Below are 15,447 nucleotides of genomic sequence, written 5' to 3' on the forward strand. Positions count from 1 at the left end.
GGTGCCCTAACAGAATTTCGAAAATCCTTTCAGCACAACAAAAATAAACCTATTCTTTTACAGAGAAACAGATTTATTTTTGTGCAGTATCCTGATTTTTGGAGAAAACTCTAAAAAGCTTTTTGAAAAACATTTAACCACTTCATATGCTTAAACTAAGCTTGATTAGGCATCTAGAATAGGTCATACAGCAAACGGCAACCTTACACAAACACAAGCCTAAATACAAGATCATCTAAACTCATTACAACTTCAAAGCAAACTAGTTATTTTCTTCATCAAACACACACAAGGACTGAGTAGAGAAGAAGCTTCCTCCATCTTCAACATCACATACATGTCAGAGAGGAGAGCGAAAGGACTATGCTATTTTTGTGATGAACCTTATTCCATGGAGCATAGTTTGGTTCATAAGAAATTGCAAATTCATGCGATGGAGATGGACAACAATGATATTACCGTTGAGGACACTACCGGTGAGGAGGAGGAGCCAACACAGTCGGCTAAACCACAAATTTCTGTTAATGCTTTAACGGGGGTAACATGATTTCGAACCATGAGAATTATGGGATATTATCAGAAAAAACCAATGCACATTTTGATTGACAGTGGCAGTACCCACAATTTCTTGGATGCTCAAGTTGCTAAAAACTATGGGTGTACAATTGAACAAATGCAGCCTCTAAATGTTGTGGTGGCGGATGGATCTAAAATCTCTATTTCTTCTATGGTCAAGAATTTCAAGTGGACTATTCAGCATACAACTTTTACAGCAGATATGTTGTTACTTCCCTTAAGGTGTTGCGACTTGGTATTAAGCATTGAATGGCTAATACAACTAGGAGATATCATATGGAACTTTGATAACCTTACTATGGAGTTTAGAGTCCAAGGAAGGAGACATGTGTTAAGAGGAGCGACAACAAATAAGGTAAAAACTGTTAAGAAACAACAGTTTTGTAAAACATTAACCGATGGAGTGCACCTCTCGTTGATGCAAGTAGTGGATGACACAGGAACTTTATTACAGTCCTTAACAACCCATGCCCACACCCAGGTGGACCAATCAGGATTACCGCTTGAAGTATAAGAGTTACTTGAAGAGTTTCAAGAACCCACTCAATTACCTCCATTCAGGACAAGACATGATCACCAAATACCCTTGAGTCAAGGAGTAGACTCGGTAAATAGGAGACCATATAGGTATGCGAAAACCCAAAAAGACATTATTGACAAACTTATACAGGAATATTTGAAGTCTGGAATCATTCAGAACATCAGTATCCCCTATGCAAGTCCAGTAGTGCTGGTGGGAAAGAAAGATGGATCATGGCGATTATGTGTGGACTACAGGGAGCTAAATAAGGGTACAGTAAAAACAAGTTTCCTATTCCCTTAGTTGATGACTTGTTGGACGAACTTAAACACTCCACAATCTTTTCAAAATTGACTTGAGAGCAGGGTACAATCAAGTCATAATGGACCCTGCAGATATATGGAAAACAACATTCAGAACACACTAAGGACATTATGAATACTTGGTAATGCCCTTTGGCCTCACGAATGCACCTACTACTTTTCAGGGACTCATGAACACAATATTTCAACAGTTTTTTAGGAAATTTTTATTAGTTTTCTTCGATGATATTCTCATTTATAGTAAGAATTTGACGGAATATCTCCAACAACTACAACAAGTCCTGGTAACCCTTAGACTCCACTCTTTATTTGCTAAAAGATCTAAGTGTTCTTTTGCGGTGGATACTGTGGAATACTTGGGACATATCATATCGGGTAAAGGTGTTTCTACTGATACTAATAAAATTGCAACCATTGTCAACTGGCCTTTACCTTAGACCCTAAAGCAGTTGAGGGGTTTTTTGGGGATAGCTGGTTATTATAGGCGATTTGTTAAAGGATATGGAGTCATCCGTAACCCTTAACTGATATGTTAAGCAGAGACAATTTTACATGGACTGATATAACTGTACAAGCTTTTGACAGGCTAAAAACATTAATGAGTAGCACACCAGTTATGGCATTTCCAAACTTCTCACAAAATTTTGTTATTGAGGTAGATGCTTCTGGATACGGAATTGGGGCAATTTTAATGCAGGAAAGTCATCCTATAACTTATATTAGCGAAGCTTTTAATAAGCAACAATAGTCTAATTCAACTTATGAAAAGGAATTGCAAGGAGTAGTCTTTGCGGTACAGAAATGGAGGCATTACCTACTAAATAGGCATTTTATTATCAAGACAAATCATTACAGCCTAAAATACTTCCTGAATCAGAGGTGGACCACTGATTTTCAGCAAAAATGGTTAGTGAAATTGATGGAATTTGACTTCTCAATAGAGTATAGAAAAGGGCAAGACAATGTTGTAGTTGATGCCCTTTCTAGACTAGATAATGTGGAATGCAAAAGCCTTATTACTCTTCAATTAGAGTCACATCTGCTAACTAGAATAAAACAATCTTGGACTGCTGATTCAAATTTACAGAAATTGATTACAAAGGTGCAAAAAAATGTACCTGCCCACAAGCATTATTCATGGCAGCATGATGAATTGAGGAGAAAAGGAAGATTGGTGGTAGGAAACGACTCCCTATTGAGGAAAGAAATTTTGCAGTGGTTGCATGCTTCAGCTAGTGGGGGACATTCGGGAGTTAATGCAACTATAAAGAGAGTTAAAGCAGTGGTTTACTGGAAAACATTTTATACAACGCTCACAACGTGCCAACAAAATAAAAGTGATTCAGCTGCGAGTCCAGGTTTATTACAGCCCTTGCCCATTCCTGAAAATATTTGGCAGCATATTACTATGGATTTCATTGAAGGATTGCTTAGTTCCTATGGCAAACAGGTGATTTTTGTGGTTGTGGACAGACTGAGTAAGGCCGCTCACTTTATGACTTTATTTCATCCTTACTCAGCAAAGGAAGTAGCACAATCTTTTTTAGACAATGTGTTTAAATTGCATGGGTTCCCACATACTATAACTAGTGATAGAGATTATGTTTTTGTGAGCCAATTTTGGCAAGAATTGATGGCGGTGCAAGGGGTTAAGATCCAACTATCTACAAATTACCATCCACAAACTGATGGACAGACGAAAGTGGTAAATTGCTTTCTTGGGACTTATTCCAGGTGTATGTGTGCTGAATCACCACAAAATTGGGTGAAATGGCTATCCCTGGCTGAGTGGTGGTATAATACAACATATCATACTGCTACGAAGTCTACACCATACGAAATTATGTATGGACAACTCCCCCCTATACATCTGCCATATTTGCTTGGGGAATCTAATATTGAATTGGTTGATAGAAGTCTTGCAAAAAAGGGAGGAAATGCTAAAAGTAATCAAATTCCATTTGAAAAGGGCGCAAGAAAGAATGAAGCAAGTGGGCTGATAGGCACAGATCTGATAGGAAATATGAGATTGGTGATAGAGTTTGTGTGAAGTTGCAGTCCTACTGACAATTCACAGTGAGCTTTAGGCCTTATGCCAAACTAAGCCCTAAGTATTTTGGGCCTTATCAAATTCTGGACAAGGTGGGAGAAGTAGCCTACAAATTAGAACTTCCTGTAAACTCAAAAATTCATAATGTGTTCCACGTATCTCAGCTGAAGAAGTATGTGGGAGATACAATAGTCGCTACTGAGTTGCCTTATCAAGCTGAGGAAAGGTTGCAGGAGAAAGAGCCCGAAGCCATTGGATAGGATGACTGTAAAAAGAAAGGGAATGGCAGCCACCAAAGTGCTTGTGAAATGGAAGCATAACCTTCCAGAAGATGCTACATGGGAGTTTTACTATGACTTCAAAAGAAAATACCCTTCATTTCATTTTTTAGGACAAGAATGTATTCATGGGAGGGGTATTGTCACATATAAAGTGATTTTTAGATGTAAAAGTGAGCGGTTAGTGTGACCCATGAGTTTTAGATGTAAAGTGAGCGGTGAGTGTGACCACCGCTTTCACCGCTTAGCTACATACATATAAATACATATTGTAATCATGGAAAAATATATGATAATACACATTTTTACTCACCTCTGGATTCTTCTTCTGTTTTCTCTTCTCTGTGCGAACCCAATTCTCGATTTTGTTCCTCTTCTCTGTGCGGAAACCCCGATTGGTTTTTCTTCCTGCAATCTTTATCTTCGGTGCCCTTAGCCAGGAACCCTACATCCTATTCTGTTTTTATCACAGACCCGCGGGTCAACCCTTACGCGGGACGGACTAGAAAAATCAACCCGCAAATTCTATGTGGGGCGGGACAGCTCGCATTGCCACCCCTAGTAGTGGGAATAAAAGTTCAGAGTGAAATAGCGAAAATAAAAGCGACGCAAAAGGAGGGAGAAGATGCATGACTGGAGCACGAGGAAGGATAGGGGAAGTAAGAAAGGAACCGATATGAGGAGTGGCATCTAGAGAGAAAGGAAGAGAGGCTGCTTCGGCTGCTACCGGCGGATCGGCTGCTTCCGACGAATCCATGAAAAAATAAAAGCAGAAACAACGTAAGTTAAAATAATTTAATTAGTGTAAATTAATCTATCTTAACATCCACGTGTATTTCACTTCAGATCGGATTGGAAGATTAATATTGTTGGAATAAATCCATGATAATGCATTTTGTTTCTACTTTTATTTATTATTAATTAAAATGATATAAAAATAAACATTTATTTTATGTGATTGTGATTTATAATAATGATATTCACATACTTTTTGTATGGGTCACTACAAAAAAAAGTGTATATTGTGGCGGTTATTTTCGTATAAACTGACGTTTATAACCACCACAATATACGCTTGTGGCGGTTTCCCAAACCGCCATAGAACTGGCCGCCACAAAGTTTAATGTGGCGGTTTTACACTACCCGCCGCAACACCCACCACTTTAAACATAGTGTAAATAGTGACGATTTTTATATGTAAGTAATATCAGTTATAACTGTCGCAATTTACATTCATTGAAGAAGATTTTGGCGCCATAATTTACGTAAGTAGTGGCGTTTTTAACTGACGTAATTTTAATTCTGAATAAATAAAATTTAACAACCACTTTTTTATAATTTTTTTCATAATCTGTTTTATACAATTATAAAATTTAACCACCACTTTTTTATAAGAAAATAAAATAATGTATTAAGTTATAATCATCCATTTATTTCATTGAAAATTAAAGTACACATAATAATGTTCAAAAATTTATATGTAATTGAAAATTAAAACACATAAAAAGCTCATACATCCCTAATCAAGTTTAAAATGAATCTCCCCTTTAATCAAGTTTATACACATAGATGATGACTTCTCTAACTTTTCCTTCTCAATCTCAGCTTAGCATGCTGTGTAACACCATTTGCAAGAGCTTGATAAGAGAACTCGAGTGTCTGGGTAAGGTTTAGAAATCCCAATGGATCTGATGATTGCATCACTACAACAAAATTTATATTTATGTCAGACAACAATAAGGAGGCATTCATGAAACTTATAACATGTTTTAAGGGGCAGTATTAGCATACCTTTCATTGTATCCACAAAGAAAACAAAAGTGTTGTTGTTGTATTGACTTGAAAAATTAAATTTATTGATAACTACGGTACAATATTGCATGTTTACTATAAAATATTGTACATATTGATGTTTACCGTACAATATTGCACACATATTTTTTATTATTGTATAATATTGCACATATTGATGACTACTTTACAATATTGCACATATTTATGTTTATTGTACAATACTGCTTATATTGAGGACTATTGTACAATATTGCACATATTGATAATTACGGTATAATATATCACATATTGATTTGTACAATATTACATATATTGATGTCTACATTGCACAAACTGACGTGTACTCTACAATATTATATATATTGATGTCTATTGTACAATATTACACATATTGAATACTATTGTATAATATTGCACACATTATGATTACTGAACAATATTGCACATATTGACATATTGACACCAAGTATACAATATTAACATATTGATAATTACAGTAGAATATTGCATATATGGATAACTACCACACAAAATTGCACATATTATTTGTTAGGTTGTTTTATAATAGTACATTTTTCATGTAATTGTTAGGCAAAAGTTAAAATGCAAATACAATTTGATATTTCAATTTTTTTAATAATTAATAAAATATAAATTATTGTATCTTTTAAAAATTTAAATTAAGAATATGCATCTTATTTTTTAAACATTAAAAGAAGTAAAGTTAAAAATTATATATGACCAGTTGATACTATTTGACTGCATCCACAATTGATCAGTTTTCATACTACAAAACTATGATAGTTCTTTTGTATTTTAGCTTTAGATATGTAGCTTAGAAATTGATTGACAAAAACATAAAATCATGTTATAGAATGAATGCATATGTTTAGAAATATAGAGATCAACAAAATAAATAAAAGTCAATGAGGTATTAATATATTTAAATATTTATTGATGTCTTTTTTTAATAATTATAACATTGAAAATCATTGATTTAAAATTATTTATTTCAGACATCAGATATTGGAAGTGATACTCCATCATCACCTAACCAAGTAATAGGATAAAATGTTGGAAGCAAAACTGATTAGGGATGAATAATGTGTGTTTTAATTTTAAATTATGTTTTAACTTTTGAACAAGTATGTATGTTTTAATTTTAAATTACGTATCAACTTTTGAACAATTATTTGTGTTTTAATTTTCAATTATGTATCAACTTTTGAATAATATTATGTGTATTTTAATTTTCAATGCAATAAATGGATGCTTATAAATTTATATATTATTTCATTTTATTAGTATTTTATTTTTTTATTAAGAAAATATATTATGTTTAGTTTAATTGTGCAAACCAAATTATAAAAATGCGATGACTAAATTCCATTTATTTAGAATTAAAATTACGTTAGTTGAAATCGATGTATTATTTTTTCAATTTTATTATAATATTGACGTTTAAAAACGTCACATTATACCCTATATAATGGTGTTTAAATAATCTTTAATGAATTACATTGTGACAGTTATGATTGACATTACTTACATATAAACACTGTCACTTTAAACAAAGTGTTAAAGTTGTAGGTGTTGCGGCGGGTAGCATAAATAAACTTTGTACAATGATTTCGTATAATATTGGTTGGAAAGTTGTGTGCGGATCACAAAGGATATGTGCAATATTGGTAGGAAATTTGTAAAATATTGGTAGTAAATTTGTGTAGAAAAGTTGTACAATATTGGTAGAAAATTTGTGTGCGGATCACAAAGGATATTGCATATATTGAATCCTAATCAATATTAGCGATACGGATATGTGCAACAATATATACACAATATTGGTAGGAAATCCTACCAATATTCGCACACAACTTTCCTATCAATATTGAATTCTACCAATATTGCACAACTTTCCTACCAATATTGTACAAATTTTTTACCAATTTTCTCATTGTACAAATTTCCTACCAATTTTTCCATTGTACCTTTAACATTTCATTTTTTTTTCACAAATTTGTTGCGTACGGATATTGCACGGATTCCCCATTGTTGTGTGTGGATCACAAAGGATATTGCACATATTGATTTCGTACAATATTAATAAGAAATTTGTACAATACACATTAATATGTAATAATATACAGTAGACATCCCTGTCATCCCTGGTTTGCTTCTTACACACTATACACGTACAAAAATTGTATACTATACATTATTGCACATATGGATTTCGTACAATATTGGTAGTAAAGTTATGTGCGAATCACAAAGGATAATCATTATGTATTCATGGAAATGCTTCAAGGATATTAGGTATATGATGTGGAATGTGTCAGAATTAGTTGAATGTTTTTCTTAGCTTGTATAGCTAATTGGTTTCCAGGTATCTAACATATTGATACCTAACGATTTTCCGCAAAGTTGCGACGAAGGGTATAACTTCTACAAATCTTTCCATTTTCCAATTCGATACGATCCATTCGTTCGTGGAGCTATTTACTCGATCGCAGACATTCAATTCTAGTGATTTTTGTTTCGGCATGCACATGAACATTTAATGATGCAATGTTGAAGGTGAATCAACAACATAACACAGATATTTCAGCTTCAGTAGATTTTTGTATCATTTTGAGGTTTTGTAATAAACTTTTTTTGATCTTGTTTTTAGCTTGATGAAGATAGAATTATTACTGGATTAGAGAATGAGATTATCAAGTGAGTTTTTTTTGTTGTTGGAGCATTATACCTCTTTTATGAATTCTACTTCAATGTTTTTTTTATTGTGTTCTTTGTTTCATTTATATAGTTGTTAGTTTTTTTAGTTTGGTCGGGATATCACCCAACTTCGTCCAGCCAATAGCTGAAAACTCAGGGCCGGTTGAGTGTATTGGTAACATATAGTCCATTCCACTCTTATGAAAAATATTGTTTTAAGCCTCAATTTTTTTAGTATTTTTTGTCCTTAGCATCGATTCGGTAATTTTTATTGTGAGGTGGTTTTGGAACTTCATCTATGATTCGTGTGTTTTCTCCCTCATTATTCTGTGCTTGAACATATGTTTTCATATCCCTAGTTTATTATAAGTTTCACTTAGATTTTTTATGGTCTTGTAGCATTCTCTCATGATAGAAAGTTTCTTGGAAGGGATGAAATGTTAAAGGTACTTCTTTATTCTAAATGTTGGAAGCAAAACTGATTAGGGATGAATAATGTGTGTTATAATTTTAAATTATATATATATATATATATATATAACATTCATTATGTAAGTAGGAAGTTCTTCTAATCATTGCGTATACATAATTTAAAATTAAAACATGCATACTTGTTGAAAAGTTAATACATAATTTAAAATGTTTATTATTCACATAATTCTTAAGAATAATTTTTATCCAATTAGACCTAAAAGTCAATGTTTGTGTTATGGCTATTTATTTAAATTTAAAATAAATATTATTTTTGAAAATATGAATAAATATTAAATACATTTATATTACGATAAATATATCTAAAAAAAAGAAATCATATGCATTTTTCTTTGATTTATAGTGCACATACATAACTAAAATTGAATCACACCAAATTTTCATACGTAATAAAACATAACTTTTTTTTATCTTCCGTCTCTATATCTTTTGTATACTCTTAATATTTAAATATTGCCTTTTATTTTTATGTTTACAATACTGTAAAATATTGTATTGTTCACAAGTAAGAGTATGTAAGGAGAAAACTTCATATTTTAAAATAAATAAATGAAATTAACTTATGGATGAGTTCAAAATCAAATTCTGAAAAAATATATACAGTGATTGTACATTATTATATGTAGGTGATTATTACTAGTGAATGGAGGAAAATTCATAAAGCAAAACATATACAAACTTATCATGACGATTATTGCAAAATTTGACATAAAAAGTCTGATTTACTATGACGGGTGGTATAAGTATCTGTCCTAAAAAATCAATTACTATGATAATTATGATGAGAACCATCATGGTAAGTTATATTTTTATGATTATTCTAGAAATACCAATCATAGAAAGTTCCATTTGGACATATTATGATAGATATATTTATAACAGTCATAGGAAATATGACATACTATGACAGTTATATCCACAATAGTTATAAAAACATGACTTATTATGATGATTCTTCTTAGAACCATCATAAAAAGTGTTGTGCAACAATCAGGTTTTACATTAATTTTGCACATTTTATGACAATTTACATACAATAGACATAATAAGTTCAACTTATTATGATAGTTTTTTAACTGACAAAGAAAGTGCAAAGTTTTTATATCGTCTGCATTAATGTCGTCATTAGAATCATCATAAAAAGTTATGTAGAACCGTCATAAAAAGCCCATATTGAACTAATGTTTATATCTAGTCATTTAACTTGGTTTAGATAAAATAAACTTAATTAATTTTGATGGGGTATAAATTTGATAAATTTATGTGATTATATCTACGTTAAATTAAATTCAAGATTTGGAGTAATCAAATTTGAATTATAAATTATTTATTAGAATTGTGAAATGTGAAACAAGTTTATTTTTTATGATTGATTTATGTGAGAAAGGTTAAGAGTGATTAAGATTACTTACCTTGATTTTGGTATATGTTGTACACATTGTTGCATCATTTTTTATTTTTTTTTTTCTCACGAGAGATTTTTAAGTAAACAAAAATTATAGTGAGACAATTTTTTCTCCTTGCAATTCTCTTTCTAGAAAGAATTTTCACTTATGCGGAAAATTTATCGTTGAAGATAAAACACCTAATCAAAGTATGATTAATTATATCATTAATTAATTTATATTTTTTATATGTGATTGGATGATATACATAATTTTGTATATGGATATATAAGAAAATGATAAAAAATGGTAAGAAGAAGAGATGTTTATTATTCTTATGTGTATTTTACATCACTCATGTATAGGAAATATATAGGGAGTTTCTCTCTCCCTAATTACAATCTAATTAGGTAGGATACTAATCATGAGATTCTATAATTATTAAATTAATTGCATATAATTGGGTACAATATCGTCAAATATTGCATACAATAATTGCATATAATTTGATAATTATTATTTCCTTAATACTCCCCCTCAAGTTGGTAGGTGAAGATCAAGAACCCCCAACTTGTGTCGTAGCGTCAAAAATCGTTCTTTGCCCAATGCCTTCGTAAAAATATATGCGAGCTGATACTATGTCGGTACATATGAAGGACTGATTATCCCAGCTTGTAATTTTTCTCGCACAATGTGGCAATCTATCTCAATGTGTTTTGTGCGTTCATGAAATACTGGGTTTGCTGCTATATGTAATGCCGCTTGATTGTCACAAAAAAGTTGAACCGGCAAGTTACATGGCACCTTTAAATCCTGCAACAGATATCGCAACCAAACTATCTCCAAACAAGTATTGGCCATTGCGCGGTATTCTGCTTCCGCTGATGATCTTGATACGTTTGTCTGTTTTTTTGACTTCCATGAGATAATAGAAGAACCAAGAAAAATGCAATATCCAGATACTGATCTCCGAGTTGTCTGACAACCTCCCCAGTCTGAGTCACAATAAGCTGTCAATGTCAGATTGTTTTCGGATGGCAATAGTAATCCTTGTCCTGGTGATCCTTTGATGTACTTTAGGACTCGAATTGCGGCATCCCAATGAGGTTTCCGTGGATTCTGTATATATTGACTTAGGGTCCGAACCGAAAATGCTATGTCAGGTCGAGTAACCGTGAGGTATATCAGTCGTCCCACGAGTCGCCTGTATTTGACTGGATCCTTTAATAACTCTCCATCGTCTGGTGTGAGTTTTAGGTATTGTTCCATTGGAAATTTTTCTGGACGAGCACCTGTGAGTCCCGTATCCTGCAAAATATCAAGCGCATATTTTCTTTGGGACATGTAAATACCAGCTTTGGAACGGGAAAATTCAATCCCTAGAAAATATTTTAGGTCTCCAAGATCTTTAATGCGAAATTGTTGTAATAAACAATCTTTAACACGCTGAATTTCTGTCAAATCATTTCCTGTCAGAAGAATATCATCCACATAAATCAAAAGGGCAGTAAATGATGAGTTATTCTGTCTTGTGAATAGAGAGTAATCTGTCTTGGACTGTTGAAATCCTACAGATTTAATCACATGAGAAAATGTTGAAAACCATGTTCGAGATGCTTGTTTGAGACCATAAAGGGATTTGTTGAGTCGACATACAATGTTCTCCCCCTGTCGATGATGTCCGGGTGGCAAGTCCATGTAAATAATTTCATGCAATGTGCCATGTAAGAAGGCATTTTGCACATCTAGCTGGTGAGTAAACCAATTTCTGGCTGCTGCAATGGTGAGGAGACACCTCAAAGTTGTTAATTTTGCTGTTGGTGAAAAAGTTTCAGAATAGTCGACACCTTCAATCTGAGTGTACCCCTTTGCGACAAGGCGCGCCTTATATCTGTCGACGCTACCATCTGAGTTGTACTTTATTTTATAGACCCATTTGCATCCGATGGGTTTCTGCCCAGCGGGTAACGGTGTTAAGGTCCACGTTTGATTTAGCTGCAAGGCGGAAAGCTCTTCGTCCATTGCTTTTTGCCAATTTGGATCAAGGATAGCTTGAGCATAAGTGTGAGGTTCTTTGGTGGTTGTGATGTTAGCAAGATATGCACTATGTGTAGAAGAAAATCGTGAATTAGACAGAAAATGATGCATAGGATACCTGGTTCCATTCGGTCGGTCTTGGGCAGTGGTCGAATGATTGGCTTGGGATCCCGTTACGCAGTCTTGAAGCCAGGAAGGTTGGGTTGATGTGCGACTGGATCGTCGAACAGGAAGGTCGGTTGGAGAAGGTTTGGTAATGGGTGGTAAACTTCTTGGCATGGGAGAAGAAGGTTGGTCTACTGGAGATTCAGGTGTATTATGACGAGTAGGAGAAGAAGGTTGGTTTGATGGAGGTTCAGGTGTATTGTGACGAGTAGGAGAAAAAGGTTGGTTTGATGGAGGTTCAGGTGCATTGTGATGAGTAAGAGAAGAAGGTTGATCGAGTGAATGTTGGACAGGAGTAGGTAAGTCAATGTCAATAGTGGGCAAAATACCTTGTAATGGAGGTGAGGATTGTGTCTGTGACTGTTGGCAGAATGGGAAAACAGTTTCATGGAAGATGACATCCCGACTTGTAAAAAAAGTGCCTGCATCTATATCAAATAATTTGTATGCTTTTTGACTGTGAGGATAACCAATGAAAATGCATTGTCGGGCACGCGGATCAAATTTTTGCTTAGGTGAAACAACAGTTGCGTAACAGAGGCAACCAAAAGTTTTTAGGTGAGAAAGTGAAGGTGGTTGATTATACAGTAGCTCAAAAGGTGATTTATTTTTTAGTAAAGGTGATGGCAAGCGATTAATGATATATGTGGCGGTTAAGACGCATTCTCCCCAAAATTCTAATGGTAAATTGGACTGAAATAGGAGGGCTCGTGCTGTGTTTAAAACATGTCTATGTTTGCGTTCTACTACTCCATTTTGTTGAGGAGTGTAAACGCAAGTGCGTTGACATTCAATACCTTTTTTGAGAAAAAAATCATACATTGAAATAAATTCCAGTCCGTTGTCAACGCGGATGGTTTTAATAGATGCCTGAAATTGATTTTGTGCAAATGTAATGAATGACTCTAAGAGATGTTGGGTTTCAGATTTGTGATTCATAAGAAATAGCCAAGTACATCTAGTATAGTCATCGACTATAGTGAGAAAAAAACGTTTTCCAAAATGAGTTGGGGTTTTGTGAGGACCCCAAATGTCACAATGCAATAGATTAAATGGAGAATGAGATTTTATTGTGCTTAAAGGAAAGGGTAGCCTTGTCTGTTTAGCTTTGGGACAAATACTACAATGATTATGAATGGGAATGAGATTTTTACTGATAGGGATAGGTAGTAGGGAAGATACAAGCTGTAGACACGCCGGAGAAGGATGTCCAAGGCGCTTGTGCCATAAATCAGGATCGGTCGATATTTGAGATGCGTGGGCTTGGTTTGGAAGAGGGGACATGTAGTATAAGCCTGCGTGTTGTTTACCCGAGCCAATCATCCTCCCCGTAGCCAAGTCCTGTAAAACGCAACCATGTGGAGTAAAAACGACACAACAATTTAGTGAACTGGTTATCTTACTAATGGACATGAGATTTAAATTAAAAGAAGGAACACAAAGAACATCTTTGAGAGTGATTTTGTCATTGAATTTAATTGTGCCTGTAGATGAGATGGGCGCAGTTGAGCCGGTGGGCAGATTAACATTTGAAATAAATGATGATGAGGTGTGTGTGAAAAATTGTGAATCAGATGCAATGTGATCGGTTGCTCCGCTATCCAAAATCCATGGTTTCGTAAAAGCAGAATTAGAAGAGGAGTTATGGGCAAGCAGACCTGCAGAGCTAACAAACGTGTCACTTTTACCGTTATTGTTGAGTGAGTAAATAGCCCTTGCCAATTGCTGAATTTGCTCGGCACTGAAGCGTTGTACGAGGTTTCTATCGGACTCGTTACTGGTGCCTTCTTTACAAGACATGATTTTTTTATTTAGGGGATAGAAATGGAGAGGCTGTCAGGGCACAAAGATCGGTGCTCTGATACCATATAAGAAAATGATAAAAAATGGTAAGAAGAAGAGATGTTTATTATTCTTATGTGTATTTTACATCACTCATGTATAGGAAATATATAGGGAGTTTCTCTCTCCCTAATTACAATCTAATTAGGTAGGATACTAATCATGAGATTCTATAATTATTAAATTAATTGCATATAATTGGGTACAATATCGTCAAATATTGCATACAATAATTGCATATAATTTGATAATTATTATTTCCTTAATAGGATATTTATAGGATATAGTGATTTAATGGGACTTTGTGTAGATACTTATGTGATATCATATTGGGTATGTTATGAATGTATGAATTGAGATGATATTTTGATCCTAAGAGTCAAAGTTTTAAACATAAAAAATTATTATGTAAGTAAATAATATAATTTCATTAATGGTCTTATACATAGATTAAACATTAGATTATGATAAGTGGAATGAAGTTGGTACATCATGTTGTTATAAAGTATGTGTAAAGAGTCACCGTGACATAAGAATATGATAATAAATTTCTAATATAATTCTCAATGGGTGAGAAGGTTTTAACTCTTTTGGGACATTATTAATATGAATTTTCAAAATTGTGTTGAACATGATAATTGCTCTGAATCATTAAGATACAATTAATGATTCATATAGTCTTGTATAGTGATTCAGATGTAATTTTTTTGTGTTTGTTTTTAGAGTGAAAATGTGATAATTTCATTTGTGTGTTGATGATTTCTATATGATATATGAATGGTATTGAAAATTATTATTTTATATTTATATTTATATATATATATATATATTTATTGTAATTACTACATATTTCATATCATAACAAGTATTCTCCACTACATTCTTTGAGAGGAATAAAAAGGAAGAGAAAGTTTGCTATAGAAAAAAGCTCATACTAGAAAACTCGATCTAGAAGTTAGAAAACTCAATCTAGAAGTTATTATTTACGTTTTGGAAAGCTTACTCTAAAAATTTCATTATGGAAAGCTTGTTCTATAACACTTTACACGTGTTCTAAAAAATCACTTTATGAAAAGCTCATTTCAAAGGATATTATATATTTTTTGGAAATTTTGTTCCAAAATTTTTGTTCTGGTTTGTTCTGTAAATTCTATCAAGCCATATCTTCCAAAAATATTGTTCCATAAATCCTTTTTTTGAAAATTTTGTTTTAGAAATTCTGGAAAGCTTGTTCTAAAAGATTTCTAGAATAGATAATTCGAAAGTT

At 33.2% G+C, this 15,447-nt stretch overlaps 1 pseudogene; it reads left to right on the forward strand.

The window, feature by feature from the left end:
• Window positions 1–337: 337 nt before the first annotated feature.
• On the forward strand, window positions 338–2,901 carry LOC150027598 (uncharacterized; annotated as a pseudogene).
• The last annotated feature ends 12,546 nt before the right edge of the window (window positions 2,902–15,447 follow it).

This window comes from Phaseolus vulgaris, chromosome 5 (genome assembly GCF_051622355.1).
Source record: "Phaseolus vulgaris cultivar YP4 chromosome 5, ASM5162235v1, whole genome shotgun sequence".
Lineage (NCBI taxonomy): Eukaryota > Viridiplantae > Streptophyta > Magnoliopsida > Fabales > Fabaceae > Phaseolus > Phaseolus vulgaris.